Source organism: Carcharodon carcharias, chromosome 17 (genome assembly GCF_017639515.1).
Source record: "Carcharodon carcharias isolate sCarCar2 chromosome 17, sCarCar2.pri, whole genome shotgun sequence".
Taxonomy (NCBI): domain Eukaryota; kingdom Metazoa; phylum Chordata; class Chondrichthyes; order Lamniformes; family Lamnidae; genus Carcharodon; species Carcharodon carcharias.
Genome location: NC_054483.1, coordinates 85,473,121 through 85,491,245, shown reverse-complemented (window position 1 = coordinate 85,491,245; position 18,125 = coordinate 85,473,121). Strand labels below are relative to the sequence as shown.

At 43.3% G+C, this 18,125-nt stretch overlaps 1 long non-coding RNA gene across 1 annotated transcript in view; it reads right to left on the bottom strand.

Annotated features, from left to right (window-relative positions):
* Positions 1-12,428: 12,428 nt before the first annotated feature.
* LOC121289568 overlaps positions 12,429-18,125 on the bottom strand; it is a 53,467-nt gene continuing 47,770 nt past the window's right edge. Inside the window, exon 3 of the long non-coding RNA XR_005945608.1 lies at positions 12,429-12,523. This is a non-coding gene — a long non-coding RNA (uncharacterized LOC121289568). The remainder of the gene's footprint in view (positions 12,524-18,125) is intronic.

Below are 18,125 nucleotides of genomic sequence, written 5' to 3'. Positions count from 1 at the left end.
CTCAATCACCGCCTGTCGCAGGACAATGCTTCCCAAAGGGGGAAAAAACTGCAGGCGCTCATTCCAACTCCAGAAGGAATGCTATTTTGCCTGGTGTACACCACTTAAATGCATGAATCTGAAGGCACACATTTCTCGCTCACTGATAACTTAATTTGAAAGGCGCACTTAATTCCGGTGAGATTGCCTTTTAATAAGCATGTATGACATTCAATACATGCAAAAAGTCTTCCCGCCACTTGCTGTCTGGGAGCTCTACCCACCTTCAAACCTCCAAGAAGTTAATAGCTTAGTTTCATCCTACAGTCGTGAAGCTAATTTTTGGCCTCCCATACAACTAGGTTCCCCTGCCCACCTTGCTTCACGCTCCTGGGAGCAGCACAAGGTTCCACCCAAGGTTTGAATACCCCCACAGATTAAAGTAGAAAGAAAATATTTGAGACAACGAGAAAGGACAAAGGGTTATCCAGATAACAAGGTGGTGATAATATATTCTGTATGTTCACAGGCTCCACAAAGTAGAAGGGCTACAAGACAGTTGGGAGTCAGGGAAAAAACCAGCAGGAGATGCATGACTTTGTGTTATTAATTTACTTGTAGCTCAACAATTCTTAGCTGGATTAAAAGAATCTTAAGCATCACAAGGGAGAGTGTATGTTAATAAAATTATTCTGTATATGAGACATTTGAGTTAGGGAAATGTTAAGGAGTACAGCTTATTTTGTTTGGAAACGCAAGTGTGAAACTTGCTGAAAGTTTTAAAGATTGAGAATAAATTGTCAAAATTGATTCAAGCAATTTGTCCTCTAACAGTTAAGGTTTCAAACAGGAAGGACACAAGTTAAGAATTTAAACGAAAGCCGAATTTGGACGCAAGAAGAAAAGCATCGACAAAATGTCTTTCTTCAGCAATACTCAAGTTAAGGATTATAAAGCAAAGATTAAAAACAAAAATCAGACAGATATTTCATCAAATGGGGATAGAGTTGTGTAATAGATTATCTGGTGAGGACTTTACCAGGTATTAGTTGTTTCAAGAGACATATTTCTGAAGAGAGAAGAGATCGAGGGATGTGCTGAGAGGTTAGAAAGTGGTGCTTTAGTAAAAGAACATGCTTGTTGCGCTACAACCTATTCCTCTTCCTGTTCCTAAAAATATATTTTTGCATTTTGAGGTTAAAAAAAAACTAAGTGCTAGTTTTTTATTTGCTTTAATTCACCTAGATGTCAACTTGACATGCACCATGTGATTCAAACTGCAGTGACATCCAACATGTCACTACAATAAGGTGACATTTTCTAACATGCCTTCAGTCATGTTAATAACCATTATTGCTAAACCTTATGCAACCTTGTTACCAAGAAATACAGGTCAACTGTGGCAGTGTTGGTAGCACTTTGACTGCTGAGTTGGCAGACTGGCGGTTCAAGTACCACTCCAGAACTTAAACAGAAAAATCAAGGGTGTCACTCTGGTGAAGGAATGCTGAATTGCTGGAGATGCCATCTTTCAGATGAACTGTTGAACTGAGACCCTGTCTCCCCTCGGAGGTGAATATATAAAAGATTCCCTGGTACTATTTTGATGAAGTGCAGGGGAGTTAACCCTGGTATCCTGGCCAATACCTATCCCTCAATCAATATCAAAAAAACAGATTATTTGGTCATTATCTCATTGCTATTCATGAGAGCTTGCAACGCAAATGACAGCTGTTGTATTTCCTACATTGCAAGAGTGACTGTACTTCAAAAGTAATCCATTGGTTGTAAAGTGCTAGATACCTGGTGGTCATGGAAGGTGCTAGATAAATGCAAGATTACTTTTGCAAAGTGCCTAATTAATTGAAAAAGTAGAAATTTTCCTTTTTACCATTAGGAACTCTGGATGTTTTACCATACCTTGATCTGGCTGCATGATGGAGCAGCACCAACTGACAAGTCCATCCCATGTCGTAGCAGATTGCCTCCTGCTGGCAAGTCACTTTAACAACCACCATTGAAAGGAAATCAAGCACCCAAGATTCCCTGTACTCCTTTTGTGTGATGAACCAGCTCAAGTGCAACAGAAACAGATACAAAGGCATCTTTGAATGGGGTTCATTCCTACATTACCTTTGTACAAAACCATTACATTGAAGAAATGGATAAAATCTGTCAGTCAGATTAAAAAGCAGCTACAGGTGTGCAACATAACTATCCAAAAAGTATAACATGAAATAGTGTGCAAGGAAGCTCTAGCTAGGGAAGCCTTTTATGGCGTTGCAAACAACTTTATCTCTGCGTGAACTCTTATCATTATTTATTTCATTGTCCATAGAATATATATAATGCACTGATCAGGTTGTGGAATTCTCCTACATAATATCCAGAACTATTTTATCCACTTCTATTGTATAATCTGTAGAAGTTTATACTTCACTATGTTGCAGGTGAATGAAAGAACTTACGTAAATATCACAACAACAGCTTTGCAAATGCCTCTATTGAAGTTCTAGCAAACATCCAAAAAGATTTAAAAATTTTTTCATATGATTAACAGACAATTGACTGCATATATTTGTTGCACGTTTCTCCTTCTGAACTATTTATTTGCAATAAGGTGTGCCGAGAGAGAGCATAATTATCTATCAATTATTTTATACTTCCTTGGTGATACGCCATTTGGCGCCATGACAACTGAATGACATTCACTGTGAGAGATGCCCTTTGACATCCTGACAGTGGCACGGTTTTACTGCCAAGAAGTGCCAGTAAAGGTCATAGCGTGCATGATTAAGTTCTCTGAGGAAATCAAGTGGAATCACTTTCAAAATATTTGAATAATTTCAGGTTCACATACAGATTGAGTCAAACACAGAATAAAAGCTTAGGGCACAATCCAGAAAAGACATTGCTCAACAATATGATTTCGTGTCATAATAATTAACACTTGCTGCAGTTGATGAATTAACTCTTTAAGGGCCAGATCAAAAACTGACTCCGCCCACGAGCTTTTCAATTTTTTATTGAATGAAAATAGTGATTCTTCGGTTCTGCTCCAAAATGTTGTCAGTGCTCAAAAATGAAAAACCCTTCTTGTGCATTGTGATGAATGGAAATATTGATATTCTGTTAAATGGAAAGGGAGTTTAATACTCTATATGTTAATAGCTAATTACATGCACAGTCAATAATAAAACAGAAGAGACCCAGATTGCTTGGCTTGTTATTATGGGCATACAATCTTTGGAAAGTGTGAAGTTGCTTCATTTACAACCTCAATGGCTTTTAGTTAAAGTCCATACATTTCAAATCCCCATACCTGCAGCAATTTTGTTGCAAAATGACCAAAATGTTTGAAAGCGATACTTTGTAAAAGATTCTGCATTTAAGGAAAAGCTATAAACACCAATTAATATTTTAACTGTTTGTCACTTTCACAAAATGTATATAATTGAATATTCTGAGTGTTCCTATTTCTGAATTTTGTCACACTGTAATTTATAAAAAATATTCAATATCGGAGAACAATTGTTCAATCACATGAATGTTGTTCTTGGATTATTTGCAGTTTGGTAAAGACATCTTGACGATATTTTGTTGCATCTGAGGTGCCGGAGTTTTCTTCACTATTCTTAACATTTTTTGTGCACAATATTTTTGTACTGGAGGAACAAAGGTCCAAATAATTTTCCAATGAGTTCTTAAATCATTCGCAAGCAGTGTCTGTAATTCAGTCAGTCCTCAAAACAATGCATTTGTAAGTAACTGACAGTTGAGAGATGTGAGCGTAGCCAGTATCATATGGACAGAGATTCATTCGGACAGAAGGTTCAGACATAAAAGATCAAGGAGACTTGGGTGTATTATAGTTATGCCTGTAACTTGCACCCAGAAGTCTGCAATCTTTTAAGCCATGCAATTGAGCAGAAATGCAGTGGAAACCTTAGGCCTTATACTCTATCTGTGATGGATGAGGATATTTTGTTGGAGAGAGGAGTACTGAAAAATTAAATAGAATCAATGAAACATAGAATGGTCGCAGCGCAACAGTAGGCCATTCGGTCCTTCGTGTCCATGCTGGCTCTCTGCATGAGCAGCTAACTTAATCCCACTCCTCTGCCTTTTACTTGTAACCTTGCAATGTTTTCCTTTTCAGTTAATGATCCAAATTCTTTGAAAGCCTGCAATGAATCATCTTCCACCATAGTCTCGGACAGTGCATCCCAGATCCTATCCACTCACTGTGTAAAAAAAGCTTTTCCTCATGTTGTGTTGCTTTTTTTCCCAATCACCATAAATCTGTGCCCTCTGGTTCTCAATCTTTTCTTCTCCAAGGAGAATGGACCCAGCTGCTCCAATCTATCCATGTAACTGAAGTTCCTAATCCCTGGAACCATTTTCATGAGTGCTTTCTGGACTCTCTCTAGTATCTTCTAAAGTGTGGTGCCTAGAACTGGATGCAATACTTCAGATGAGGCCAAACCAGTGAGCTTCATCATAACTTCCTTGCTTTTGTATTCCTTGCCCCCATTTAAAAAGCTCAGGATCCCATATGCTTTATTAACCGCTTTCTCAACCTGCCCTACCACCTTCAATGATTTGCGCACATAAACCCCAGGTCTCTCTGTTCCTGCACTCTTTTATTTTATATTTCCTCTCCTTATTCTTCCTACCTACACCATTTTAAAAATTAAAATGAAGAAATATGATGCTGTTCATATTCTACTTTTAAACTTTCTGAACAATTTGCAAAACCATTAAAATCACAACTTAATTTTTAAGAGATAATACATCATTTTAAACAACCCAACACACGTGTTACATTTTATTCCAAAGGGCATTTAATATTTCCAATCGTTTTCACAATTTTCTTTGGGAGGGGAGCCCATCACTTTCGATGATATTTAGTTTGCACAGAGTTCCTGCCCTACGTAATTTTAAACATTATTTTACTATGAATTTGATACTAAAGTGTTCAATTCTTTGCCCTTCCATGATGGAAACATCTTCTGTACAGTACATTCAATCTAAGTCGTACTTTTAGCACTTCAGTAACATATACATAACAAATGATATCAAAGCATACTAGAGAACATCTTGACCCAGAGTTACCTCATTGAATGCACCCGAGGAAGGTGCAGCTGAAATTGCACCCAGAGTTGCTGATGCCAAGTTATACCCAAGTATCCTTCTATCTCATTATACGCCTGAACTTAAAGTGGGCATAAATCATTGTGAATAATCAGAGAAATAATCTGAGAAAATGCCTAAACCACACCAGAGTATTTCTTTTTTAAGTCCAAAATTTAAAGTTTTAACTCACTTAACCTTCATTCATGCACATTGGACACAGTATTTAAGATGTGGCGATCGGGGAAGCACTTCAGTTTTTAATGTGACTTACACTTCGCTACAAAAATGTGTTGAAAGAACTAGGCAATGCAGAGCAGGCACAGTGAGGACACATTTGTAAAACATTGTAACTAAAAGGCCAGTAAAAATGATTTTGTTTCCTGCTGCACCTAAAAATCCATTCTCAATGTTGAAGGACCCTCGAACAAGTGCAATGAGGGGGTCCTCGCATTGAAGAGTTGTCAGCACGGCCAGTTTTATGTACACAGATTCATTCTGACAGACGTTTGAGGGACAGACAGATTTGAGGAGACTTGTGTGTATTGTAGTTATGTCTGTGACTTACTCACGCCCAAATGTCTACCACCTTCCAAGCCACGTAACTGGCTGTAAATGAGTGGCAACTTCAGGTCTTACAATGCATCTATATTGAGTGTTTTTTGTTGGAGGGAAAAATACAGTAAAAATGGAATACACCAATTTGAAACTTAAAATGAAGAAATATGATGTCGCTCATAATTTACTTTTATATAGAATTTATAGCGCGGAAGCAGGTCATTCAGCCGAACTAATCCATGCCAGTGTTTATTCCAGTGCGTACCCGTCTTCATCTAACCAGATCTTGAAAACAATGTAGTCCTTGCTGCCTCTTGATGCTGAAAGCCTCCTTTGACAATACTATTTGAAAATATTAATTGTTCCAAATTTTGACATTTACAGTAATAATAACACTCAAATACATACAGCAATCATTTGAAACACAATAACACATACAGCTTTTTTTTAAATTTCAAAGCACTTGGAGCCGCTTACCTCTGATTTCAAGAGTGCTTTCTCAAGATGCCCCCTGAGCCCAGCTGTAAAATGGTGGGGAATTAACAAAGTAAACCTATTGCCATACGAGGTCAAGACTGGGCAATGCCCAGGGACATAGGCAAAGTTTCAAAGCAAGTGGCATTAGATAAATATTGCAACTTTGTTATATAATCTCTTTGTGTCCATAAAACACTTCAAGGGCTTTTATTTTTTGAACAATCAAAAGGTTAACTATTTCCTGCATAAATGAAAAATAAAGGAGCAGCATTGCCATGGAAATGGAGTATTTTCTTAGTGAAGAATATATATTCCTGGCATCCGTATGACTGTTAATTGTCCCACCTGAGATAAAGGAATGTCACTCCTGAATAGTTAGGCCAGCTGTGGCCACTTAGAACAAAAGCTACATCATTAGCTTTTTGAAATAGCACAATAGCATCAGTTGGCAGAGCTCACTGAAGAACTCACCGATAACTACAGTAAAGCCCCACCATTCACAGGGGTTGTGTTTTTGGAAAACCTTGCAAATGGCAAATTCACCAACAATGAACATACTTTATTATGCAGTCAATTAGATAGGTTCCAACCATCGAAAAATTTGATATGTATAGGCTTTAAAGGCAATAAAGACAATGAATGGGATTTTGCCCTCAGTGCACTAAGTGCAGTGTTGGGCATGAAAATCGACATTTTACTCGGCAACGCAATGGCAGGTTTTCGTGCCATATCATGCTTACTATCTCATTAAATATCCATACACAGGGAACACACCAGATAGCTCTGATTCACCCGCCCCACTGTGAGCTCATTGCTTCCTCACTCCGAGCACCATATTTAAAATGCAGCCATGCACAGCTCTCAATGTCTGCAGCCCAGGGCTGCTCCACTGAAGACATGGCCTCGAAAGCCAAGAAGATGACTGTCCCCAAATACAGTGATGTCTCATTGGAACACCTTTTGGACACAGACAAGGCCTGCCGCAATGTCCTCTACCAACTCACTGGCAGCAGGAGATCCAGCAAGCACACCAATCTGAGTTGGGAGATGGTAGCAGCGGTGTCCAGTACCAACACTGCACAGAACAGGTCAAGCACTGGGGATGAATGATCTCATTTGTGCCATTAGGGTAAGTCAACTATCTCATCACTCTCAACTCACACACTCACAAGTGGGTGACCCAAAAATAGGTGGGAAGGCAAGTGGTGAGGATGACACAAAGTGTCTACAGAGGGATATAGACAGGTTAAGTGAGTGAGCAAAAATTTGGCAAATGGAATGTAATGTGGGAAAATGTGAGGTTATACACTTTGGCATGAAGAATTGAGGAGCTGAATATTATTTAAATGGAGAAAGACTGCAGAAAGCTGAGGCACAGAGAGATTTGGGGGTCCTTGTTCATGAATCACAAAAAGCTAGCATACAAGTTCAGCAGGTAATAGGGAAGGCAAATAGAATATTGGCCTTTATTTCAAAGGGAATGGAGTATAAAAATAGGAAAGTCTTGCTAAAACTATACAAAGCACTACTTAGACCACACCTAGAATACTGTGAACAGTTTTGGTCCCCTTATCTAAGGAAATATATACTGGCATTGGAAGCAGTCCAGAGAAGGTTCACTAGGTTTTTCTTATGAGGAGGGATTGAGTCAGTTGGACCTGTACTCATTGGAGTTTAGAAGAATGAGGGGTGGCCTTCTTGAAACATATAAGATTCTTAAGGGACTTGACAGGGTGGATGCTGAGAGGCTCTTTCCCCTTCTGGGAGAGTCTAGGACCAGAGGACATAATCTCAGAGTAAGGGGTCGCCCATTTAAAACAGAGATGAGGAGGAATTTCTTCTCTCAGAGGGTAGTCAATCTGTGGAATTCATTACCATAGAGGGCTGTAGGTGTTGGATCGTTAAGTATATTCAAGGCTGAGATAGACAGATTTTTAATCAGTAAGGGAATCAAGGGTTATGAGGAAAAGGCAGGAAAGTGGAGTTGAGGATTATCAGATCAGCCATGATTTCATGGATTGGCAGAACAGACTTGATGGGGCGAATGACCTACTTCAGCTCCTACTTCTTATGGGCTAAGCCCATCACACATTCGCTGATATCTGACTCATGCCAAGTCAAGGGACATCATCGCTCACACTCACATACACCTTCACATCTTCACCTGGGATCTTCTCCTCTGGAGATCACGTCCTCATCCCATTCATGGCTCCTCTTATCACTCACACATGCCAGTCATCTTTATCATCTGCCCTGGCATGTATCCTGCTCACACTCTCTCTTTGTCTGTCTTTATGCAGGTCAAGATCACATACAATCACAGGTAGAGGCCCCAGGCTGGGGATGGAGTGCCAGAACTCAATGTCCTCTCACGGTTTGAAAATTGAGCCATTGAACTGGCCGGACTGGACATGGACCATGCCTGTGGCAATGGTGGTTGGCGGCAAAACCCATGTGAGGATCCTACTCCAGCTTATCCCTCTGACAATCATACTGTGGATGCATTGTCCTGTTTTAGAATTGTTTGCTATACACTAATTATCTCTACTCTCTTTCATCAGAACCTCAGCCAAGCGCTCGACAGCCTCAACTAGCCAGGCCCTTAGCTTGAGCCCTGAAAACACCTTGGATGAGGATCCTGAGGACACCACAGCAGAAGACCAGTCACAGCGCTCAGCCACACCTCCACCAGTGCAGAGGCACACATCTCGATGGGACTTAATTCCAGAGCAGGCTCAGGGTCACAATCTGGTGAATGCAGCACACAATCTTGTCCAACAGGTTGCCAACACTTGGGGGACTGCTGGAGGCCAGGGTTCTGCTGACTCCGAGTCAGGTGACGAGCCACCAGACTCGGTACTAAATCAATTGATGGAGCAACAGCGACAATCATGGGAACCTCAGGAAGGGATGTCAGCTACATTCCTCAGATTGTAACAGACAGTGGAGGAGTCCATCCGTATTCAGTCTGAGGTGATAGTGCCGCCATGCCAACGCACCAAGGTCAACATGGGCAGCATGGCAACCGCTATGGAGACCTTGGTCCAGGACATCGGTCCTGCATGGGTGCAGGAGCTACACTCCATCGCTGTTGCCATTGGTGGCATCCATCAGTGGCCATGAGAGGGGGGAGTGTCGGGGGCACCTCAATCTCACTCCAACTGCCCCTTCCCATCAAAGAGTCAACCAGGGGCCCTTTGGCACCCATAGGGAGGAGGACCAACAGATGAACACCCCTGGGCCATCAACCCCATGTGACTCAAGTTGTGTCCACCAATCCCAATCCCCTCTTCCTGTGACCCTATCACCTCCAGGTCCACAAGCTGTGGAGGGTGCAGGACACCCAAAGCAGGACACCAAAGTAGGGCGGGGCCCTCCAGGTTTCGGCCCTCCAGAGGGTGCCCGCCAAAGTCATCACAGACATCGGCAGGCTGCTTCCACCTCCGCTGTAGGTGTCATGGATACAATCAGATAGCGGTAGCATTAGGAAAGTTAAAAAAATTAGGAGCACAACAGTGGCACAGGGGTTCGCAACATGTATATAATGTTCACAAATGTAAATAGATTCACACCAATTTCACATCTCTTGTGTAAGCCTCCTTTTTATGGTGAGCTGTGCTGCTGTCAATCAGGTGTGATATCATGGTGCCTCCCCCACTTATCACTATCATGGACCTCTCGTCTATGTAGTGTTCTCCCATTTCGCCACAGTGTTTGGCCCTTTTTCAGATCATTCTCAACATCAGTGATGCCTCAACCTTAATGTTAAGTGTGCTTCTGGAAAGAACCTCGCTCACATGATTTGCAGGGTCAGGCCATATTTATTCTTGGCTGTGTCAGATTGAGGCAGAGGTGTTCTCCCATCTTATCTGCATCCTTGAAAGGTGAAGGTGTAGTCTACAAAGAGAGGTGTGCTTACATATGGAGAAGGGTTATATATCATGCAACTATATCCGGCAGGGTTTTCATGCTATGAGCCCATACTCAGAGCTCGTGTGCATTCCTGTCTGCCAATTACATTTCTGACTTTCAGGGTGTGCATCTGCTAAGCTCACCACTAAGTAAAAGCGCTTTGGCACCTTAAGGGCAAAGCCATATTATTGCCCTGATGCTTGAGCCTAAAACCATGTTCATCTCTCAACCTGTAATTGTCTGAATTGCAGCCACAAGGCTCTTGTTACAATGTTGGGATGCAGCACTATGCGTCCCATCAGCTAAACACTCGCCGAGATGAGTGATGTTAATTGCAATTGGTGATTTTTAGCGGACAATAGATCCTTTGAGCATGCTCTGGAAGCGCAAATTGTATCTTTAAATAATGTTGAGGGGAGCAATGGGATAGGAGCAAGGATGTACTGAAGATGAAGTCTGCTCTTTATTAGCAGCGACTTGAGACTTGAGGGCCTCATGGTGTCTGAGCATTTTGGAGTTTGCAAGGGCCAGGGCTGGCCATGAAGGCACAATGTGTTTCTTAAAGAGGAGGCATTTGTCTGGCATGCAAGTGGTTGAATGTCGTCCTCCTCAGGTAGTCCACATTTACAGTAAGGTGAGGATAAAACAGGCCAGCATCCCTAACTGAGAGTGCTGGATGTTAATGTGATAGAGAAAGAGGTGACACAGAGGATGGAATCATCTCTGATTAGATGCATGCCTACTGAAAGTCCTTGACTGCCACGGTCCAAGTTTCACCTATCAGTTTCACCATCAATGTTACACAGAATGCATTGTCCAATTGCTGGAGATGGATCTCCTTGAGGAGCTTTGTCAGACTGAAGGCGTATGGCTACAAGCCCACTGAGGATAGTGGAACAGCTCCTGGTTCTCCCTGCCGTTGCGCCTGGGATGCTGGAGAGACACTAGAAGAGGCCGCAGCTTCTGATACCTGATACCGGGAGTCCCTTCTCCAGTTAGCACCTCATCTGAGCAAGGATACCAAGGCTGCCAAGGCTTCATCATCCTTCAAAGGATCAGGGCAGTGTAAGCCTGATATGTAACTATTCACCCTCATATGGAGTGCATGGTTGAAATGAGAGGAATAGCAATGCTGAGGTTATTGCAGGCCCATGATGGAGGGCACTTGTCCAAGACGGTACTCACTACACCTCGCCATCCTCCTCATGGAATCTGGTGGCTATCAGAGCCTCACACGCACGCTTGCCTCATCTGGCCCCTGCTTTGGCCTCTTCCCCTGCAGCCTCGGCTTCCTCAAACTCAACGCCCTCATCCCTTTTGATGTCCTCCTCATCAGGGGAGACTGAGAGCTCCTCCGTGTCAGCACCAGGCAAGTGCTCCCGGCATTGCAGTGCTAGGTGGTACAGTGCACAGCAAGCCACGGTGATCTGTGAGACCCTCTGGGGAGTGTACTGGAATATTCTACAAGATCTGTCAAGGCATCAAAATAACATCTTTAATATGCTAATGATCTGCTCCACCAATGCTTAGGCAGTGGCATGAGCTTCGTTGTACCTTCTCTATGCAAGGATTTGTGGCCACCGCATGGGATAATCAGCCATGTCCTTTGCAGGTACCCCTTGTCACCAAGGAGCCAGCCCTGGATCCTGTGCCACCCCTCAAAGATCTCCGGGGTCTGCGATCTACTCGAGACGTATGATTCGTGGATGCTCCCTGGGAATCTGGCGCAAACCTGCATGATCAGTTTCTTTTGGTCGCAGACCAGCTGTACATTGAGGAAGTGGTATCCTTTCGTGTTTATGTATTGCAGTGCCTGTTGCCAGGAAGCTTTTATAGCCACATGAGTGCAGTCAATGGCACCCTGCACCTGTGGAAATGCGGAAATCTCAGCAAAGACCCGTGTTCTGGCGTCTTGGTTTGCTTGATCTCTATCAAAGTTGATGTAATTGTGGGCCTTGGCAAAAAGGCCATCTGTCACCTCATGAATGCATTTGCGAGGGGATGCTTGAGAGACTCTGCAGAGTTTCCCAGTAGATCTCTGGCAGGAGCCACTTGCGTAAAAGTTCAGTGCAGCGGGTACTTTCAGAGCCAGTGGCAATGGATGCCCTCCCAGTCCCATTGGCGCCAATTCCTGAAGAATGTGGCAAAGTTGAGTCGCCAGATCCCTGGACATGTCGAGGCGTTGGCAACAGTGTCGCTCACTCGTCTGCAGATAAGACATGCGAGTTCTATACACCCTCGGTCTCGCGAGATGCCTAAACACGATGTCTCTGTGAGCCTCATCCCCTGCGTACGGGGGCAGGGCAGTGGGCCTGCTGCCCCTTGGTCTTGGTCTTGAAGGTTTCACTCCTCCCTTTGGCGAGCCTGGCACTTCTGTTGCAATCTTCTCCTTCTCCCCTCCTGCCTGTATGCGATTAGGCAAGCAGCGATAAATCCAGGCTCCATCCTCCTTATGGTGTCCTCACTGCAGCATCAATGGGAAACAGGCAAGAGTTAGCATCATCCTACAAAGGTCCTATTTCTGTCAATGACTCACCACTGAACGTGGGTTGAAAGGTTTTGATCTAGTGTCGGAAATGAATCCCCCCAAAAATCCAGGCCAGCACAGGGTGCATTCCAAGGTGCACCTTCACCCCTGCCCCTCCTGACCTTTTGCATGACCGACTGTTGTGTCATTGCTTTGGCCAGGTGCTTGTATGTGCTGCTTTCAGCCTAGGTGTTTGGATCCTCATTCACTGCACTCTAACACCACAGCCTTTGGAAGAGACAAGAGGGAAAATGTTTAGTCAGGAACTGAGATTATTTGTGGGGTGTCTGAGGCTTCTCTTCTCTTCTGTTACAATTGTAACACACATCTGAAGCTTGTCCAGTCACCAAATTGCTCTGGAGTACATTACCACTCTGGGGAATCTCCATGCTGTGAACAGGGGGTTAAAACAAGGAGATCAATTAGTGCTGCTTTGCAGGATTAGTCTTGCATGAATGCACATCATAACTTCACATTCCTGATTCCCTGCATTGTCATTTAAACGTTCAAAACATGTCTCAGCTGTGCATCTCTCCTCATTTGGGAATGTACAGTTCAGTTGGGTGCCTCTTTAACTGCACCAACCCTCTCCCAGCAACCACCCACGAAATGCATGCACCTGCCCTCCAGTTGGCCCTCAGAGCTTTCACATGCAGAGTATCTCTTCATTTTAATTTTGCATTGTACCATCGCTGCAGGTTGAAAGATGGTGGTGCTGGAGTGTCACTACCAGACCAGCTTGGACCCTCCCTGTGTGAGTGTGGAAATCGTGGAAATCTTTCCCATCATCCTGCATGAGCTCAATGTTCAGGTTTCCCTCCCTCTGAGACCTCTGAATCCTCCCCCTGTATTCCTTGATCCCATCATGATTGTGGTGAATATCCCTTTGTTACCCCTGGAACATGGTGAAGTAATACCCTGTGTGAGCTCCACTCCTCCCCATCTTGAGGGCACTTGCACAGTCTGACATACACCCCCACACCTTCTGACACCCTCGAATGCTCCCACAATACCCTTTCCCCATCTAAAACCTGTAGTGCCTCCCCTGACTGAGTGTGCCATCTGTGGCCCATTATGACGCCTGAATCCCTTCTGGACCAGCACATGTGATGTCATGACAATGCCCTGTGCACAACAGCCTGGGCACAAGAGAGACTGGACTGACATGCCTTCCCCCTGCCTGGACTGGGACGAAAAAAGTCTTTGCAAGTTCAACATTGAAGAGCTTGTTCACTCATTGATCCTCCCATTCTGGCCCTAGGTTGCTTATATCATTCTTAACTGACTGCCCATCCTGGCACTGAGGACACTTCCCCACTATGACTGTACCCCCCTCCCCTTCAATCTCCCCCCCAGCCATGTGTCTGAGGCAACATTTCTCTCACTCTTACTCCCCGGTGCAGCCACTTCCCATGCCTCAGTGCCTCAGGTCAGTTTCTTCCTTACCCTAGTACAGTCCTAATCCTGCAGCACATTAAAAGCCACCCCTGCCTTACCACTGGTCTGATGGGTGGAGACTTGCTTTTGACATGTCCCCTCTCCACCCCAACCCACGCCCAAACCCGCCCCCCCCCCCCCCCCCACCGTGGTGTTGCACACAAGGCCTGGCACTAAGTCTGAGTTGCCATGAGGCTGCGCCATGCAAGGTGGGCAAACAAACCTCAAAGTCACGAGGGAAGTGCAGGTCGCCAGGTGCATGTTGCATATATACCATTGTGAAACATGTCGGTCTAATTGAACACCGACACGCCCTCTTGATCTAGTGTGGGGGGATGATTCCGGCAAGCTGCCCTTATAATGAGATGCAAATGTATTAAGATTACGTTCCCGAAATGCCACAGTGGGAATCGCGGCCCATCATTGACTGCTGGAGCTGGCAACCCTGGACTGCTTTTATGATGGCGGTAAACTGATTTTTCCAATCTTGCACTATTTGGATTAGGTCCATGTCCTTCCCATACCATTCATGTTCTTTCTGTATTCCCTGAGGTCAAGGAAATCCACATCCTCTTAAAATTCAGCGGGACTTCACCAAACAGCAACTGCTCAAAGAAGGGACTCACTGTCCCAAGCTGCTCCTTCTATTGTTAAGTAGCAAAAGTCCATTCAATAGCATTATGAGGCCGGAATTAATACTCCCCCGCCGGCGGGTTCGAAGGTAAGTGGGCACATCAAAGCCAGTGGGCAGCTTGCCCACTGCCTACCCACACATCCCAAGGTGTGACCCCCTCTGGTTGCCTTCCCCCATGAACTTTCAATATCAGACTCTCGCCAGCCCCCAAAAACTTACAGTCCTGATCCATCACAGCTGGCCTTCTCATCATCCACGTGCGGTACTGGTGATGGCCACTGCTCCAACTGGTGCTACCAGTACATGAGAGCTGTCAGCCTCTGATTGGCCAGCAGCTGTCAGAAGCAAGACTTCCTGTTCCTGAGGGGCGGAAATCCTGCCTTCAACCTATTAATGGCAAATTGTCCATTGAATGACTGCGGGGCAGCTGTTCTTCCCCTGGGCAGGCTCCACCACCACCCTCTCCCCACAACTTTTTAGCCAGGGAGTGGTGCAGGAATATGGCACCCTGTATAATTCAGCCCACATGGAGTAATTTCCTACCAAATTCCCTCAGGGTAGCAATGCAACAAGAATGCTACCCATCAGAAACCTCCCTTCTATCTCTGAAACAAAAATGCATCAATTTACAATTAAAATGGAAAATGTCAGAAAGCATCAACAGGTCAGGCAGCATTTGTGGGGAGACAGAGTTAACGTTTCAGGTGATTGATCCTTTTTTAGAAGTTCTGACTGTGGGTTGCTGACCTGTACTGTTCATTCTTAACTTTCCCAAAAGATACAGCAAACAATTAGAAAAGCAAATGGTATGTTAGCTTTTGTTACAAAGTGACTGGAGTATAAGAATAAAGAGGTCTTACTGCATATGTATGTAGCATTGGCGAGGCCTTATTTGGAGTATTTTTGTGCAGTTTTGGACTCCTTACCTAAGGAAGGATATACTTACCTCAGAAGGAGTGTAACAAAGATTCACTAGACAAGTAAGGTTGATGAGGATGTGGATGGATTTTAGCCAGGCATTTGACAAGGTGCCATATGGAAGGCTGGTCAAAAAAGTAAAAGCCTTTGTGATCCAAGGGAGAGGGACAAATTGGATCCAAAACTGACTTAGTGGCAGGAAGCAAAGTGTAATGATTGATGGGTGTTTTTGCGACTGGAAGGCTGTTACCAGTGTGGTTTGCAGACCTCAGTGAGAGGGAGTTAGCACTGTTAGTGAGGGGAGGTGGTACAGTGTTGAGGTTGACAGCTCCATTTAAAAAAATGTAAGTCAATGAACTGAAGACAGGCCTTAAGGGCCATGTCTTCAGTTCAAGACGAGAAAAGGGGATGTGGCTATGCTGGAATTACGCTTGACAATTGGCCACCTAACTCTGCACACTAGAATGTGCAAAGGCTCCAGCATAAAATGGTAAGTGGGCAGATTAAATCGCAGCCAGCATCAACTGCACCCATTCCAATGCTGACCGAAGGTCTTTGCCATAGAATGGTCACAGCAGAGAAGGAGGGCATTCAACCCATCATGTCTGTGCTGGTGCTCTGAAAGTGCAATTCACCCAATGTCACTTCCCTTCCTTTTCCCTGTAGCCCATCAAATTTTTCATATAGTTCTGGTCATCACATTGCAGGAAAGATGTGATTACACTGGAGAGGGTGCAGAGGAGATTTATGAGGATATTGCTAGGACTGGAAAATTTTAGCAACTAAGGGAAGATTGGATAGACTGGGATTGTTTTCTTTGGAACAGAGGAGGCTGATGCAAGACTTAATTGAAGTGTATAAAATTATGGTTGGATCAGATAGAGTACCACAGCAGATGGGTCAGAAACCAAGGAGCACAGATTTAAAGTAATTGGTAGAAGGATTAGAGGGAGATGAGGGAACATTTTTTTCACCCAGAGGGTAGTAAGGACCTAGAACTCATTGTCTGAAAGGGTAGTGGAGGGAGGAATTTTCACCAAATTTGAAAATTACTTTAATATTTACTTTAAGAGTAATTTCTTCATTCAAAGGGTTGTGAATCTTTGGAAATCTCTACCATAGAGAAAGGCAGATGCTCAGTTATTGAGAGTATTCAAGTCAAAGGTCAATAGATTTTCAGGTATTAGGGGAATTGAGGAATATGGAGATAGTGCGGGAAGATACAGTTGAAGTAGATCAGCCATGATCTTATTGAATGACTCAAAGGGCCAAATGGCCTTCTGCTGCTCCCATTTCATAGGTTCTTACATTATTAGATGCTGCCAGACCTGCTGAGTATTTCCAACATTTTTTGTTTTTTTAGATTTCCCATCTGCAGTACTTTCCACTTGTACATTCACTTACAAACCTAATCTGGGCCACATTCCAGGTGTCACTTTGATGACACAATAACAAAACTATATTCTGTGAATGATCTTTAAGATGCTTTAATATTATAAGGCACAATCTGTATACAAATTCTTGATGTGCTTCAAGCCAAATTTCAGCTCTACCAGAACAAAGCATTCTAGTAGTGGCAAATGAAACATGTTCTAACCAGCCAGACTAATTGACCATATTTGACCATAAACATCCAACAAAAACAGATTATTTTTCTTTGTATTTTGGCTTCATTTCTTGTTGTGACATTTTGGGCACAATCTAATCAGCCACTTATTACATTTGCTACAATATCATTTGTAAAACTGGACATAATTTTAATCCTCATTACTATATGCGCCACTAATTAATATTTGCCTTGGCTTAAACTTACTTGACAATTTTGTAGGAACCATTTGGAGTTCCTATTGTGTGCTGACAATTTGGATCAATCCTCAGCCTGTGTGTATATTAATATCCGGGAACAAAGAATGCTATTTATCTTTTCGTTCAGGAATCTGGCTGTTAATAGTTTTAGATAACATTGTAATTTTTTAGTATATGCCAATAATAATCTTGAGGGTGAAACATTGCTTTGCAGCATCTGATTCCGATCTTGTCTGATATATGTTTGAAAACAAAAGATTAAGGATATATTTAGTATACATTTACTTGTAGTTTTTAAGTTCCTAAAGTCCTTACTGTGCTTGTGAACAAGTCTTGTAATTTGAGAATTTTTTGCCAGATAATATTTCATGCAAATTAACTCACTGGAATCCTAAAACAGGCTTGGTCCAATGCTGCTTTTAGAAAGCATTGTTTATCACCTTCTTTCATGAGAACGGCCTTGACGTTAACCCCCACTAACACCACAATAAGCAGCAGAGAGTTGTGGGGGGAAATATTAAACAGGGACTGCGTCTCCAACCCGCTGCATACACATTAGCTGCTGTTTTTACAGCGACATATAGCTCGTTTTGTGAGTGGTCCATCCTCAAGAGGAGGAAAACTCCATTAATATATTTAAATCAGATTCCTGCAGTGCAGTGTGGAGCTTGATTTAAATGTAACCATTGCCCTTTGAGTGAAGAAATTTCCTTGGCTATATGATAGAATATATTAATATAATGT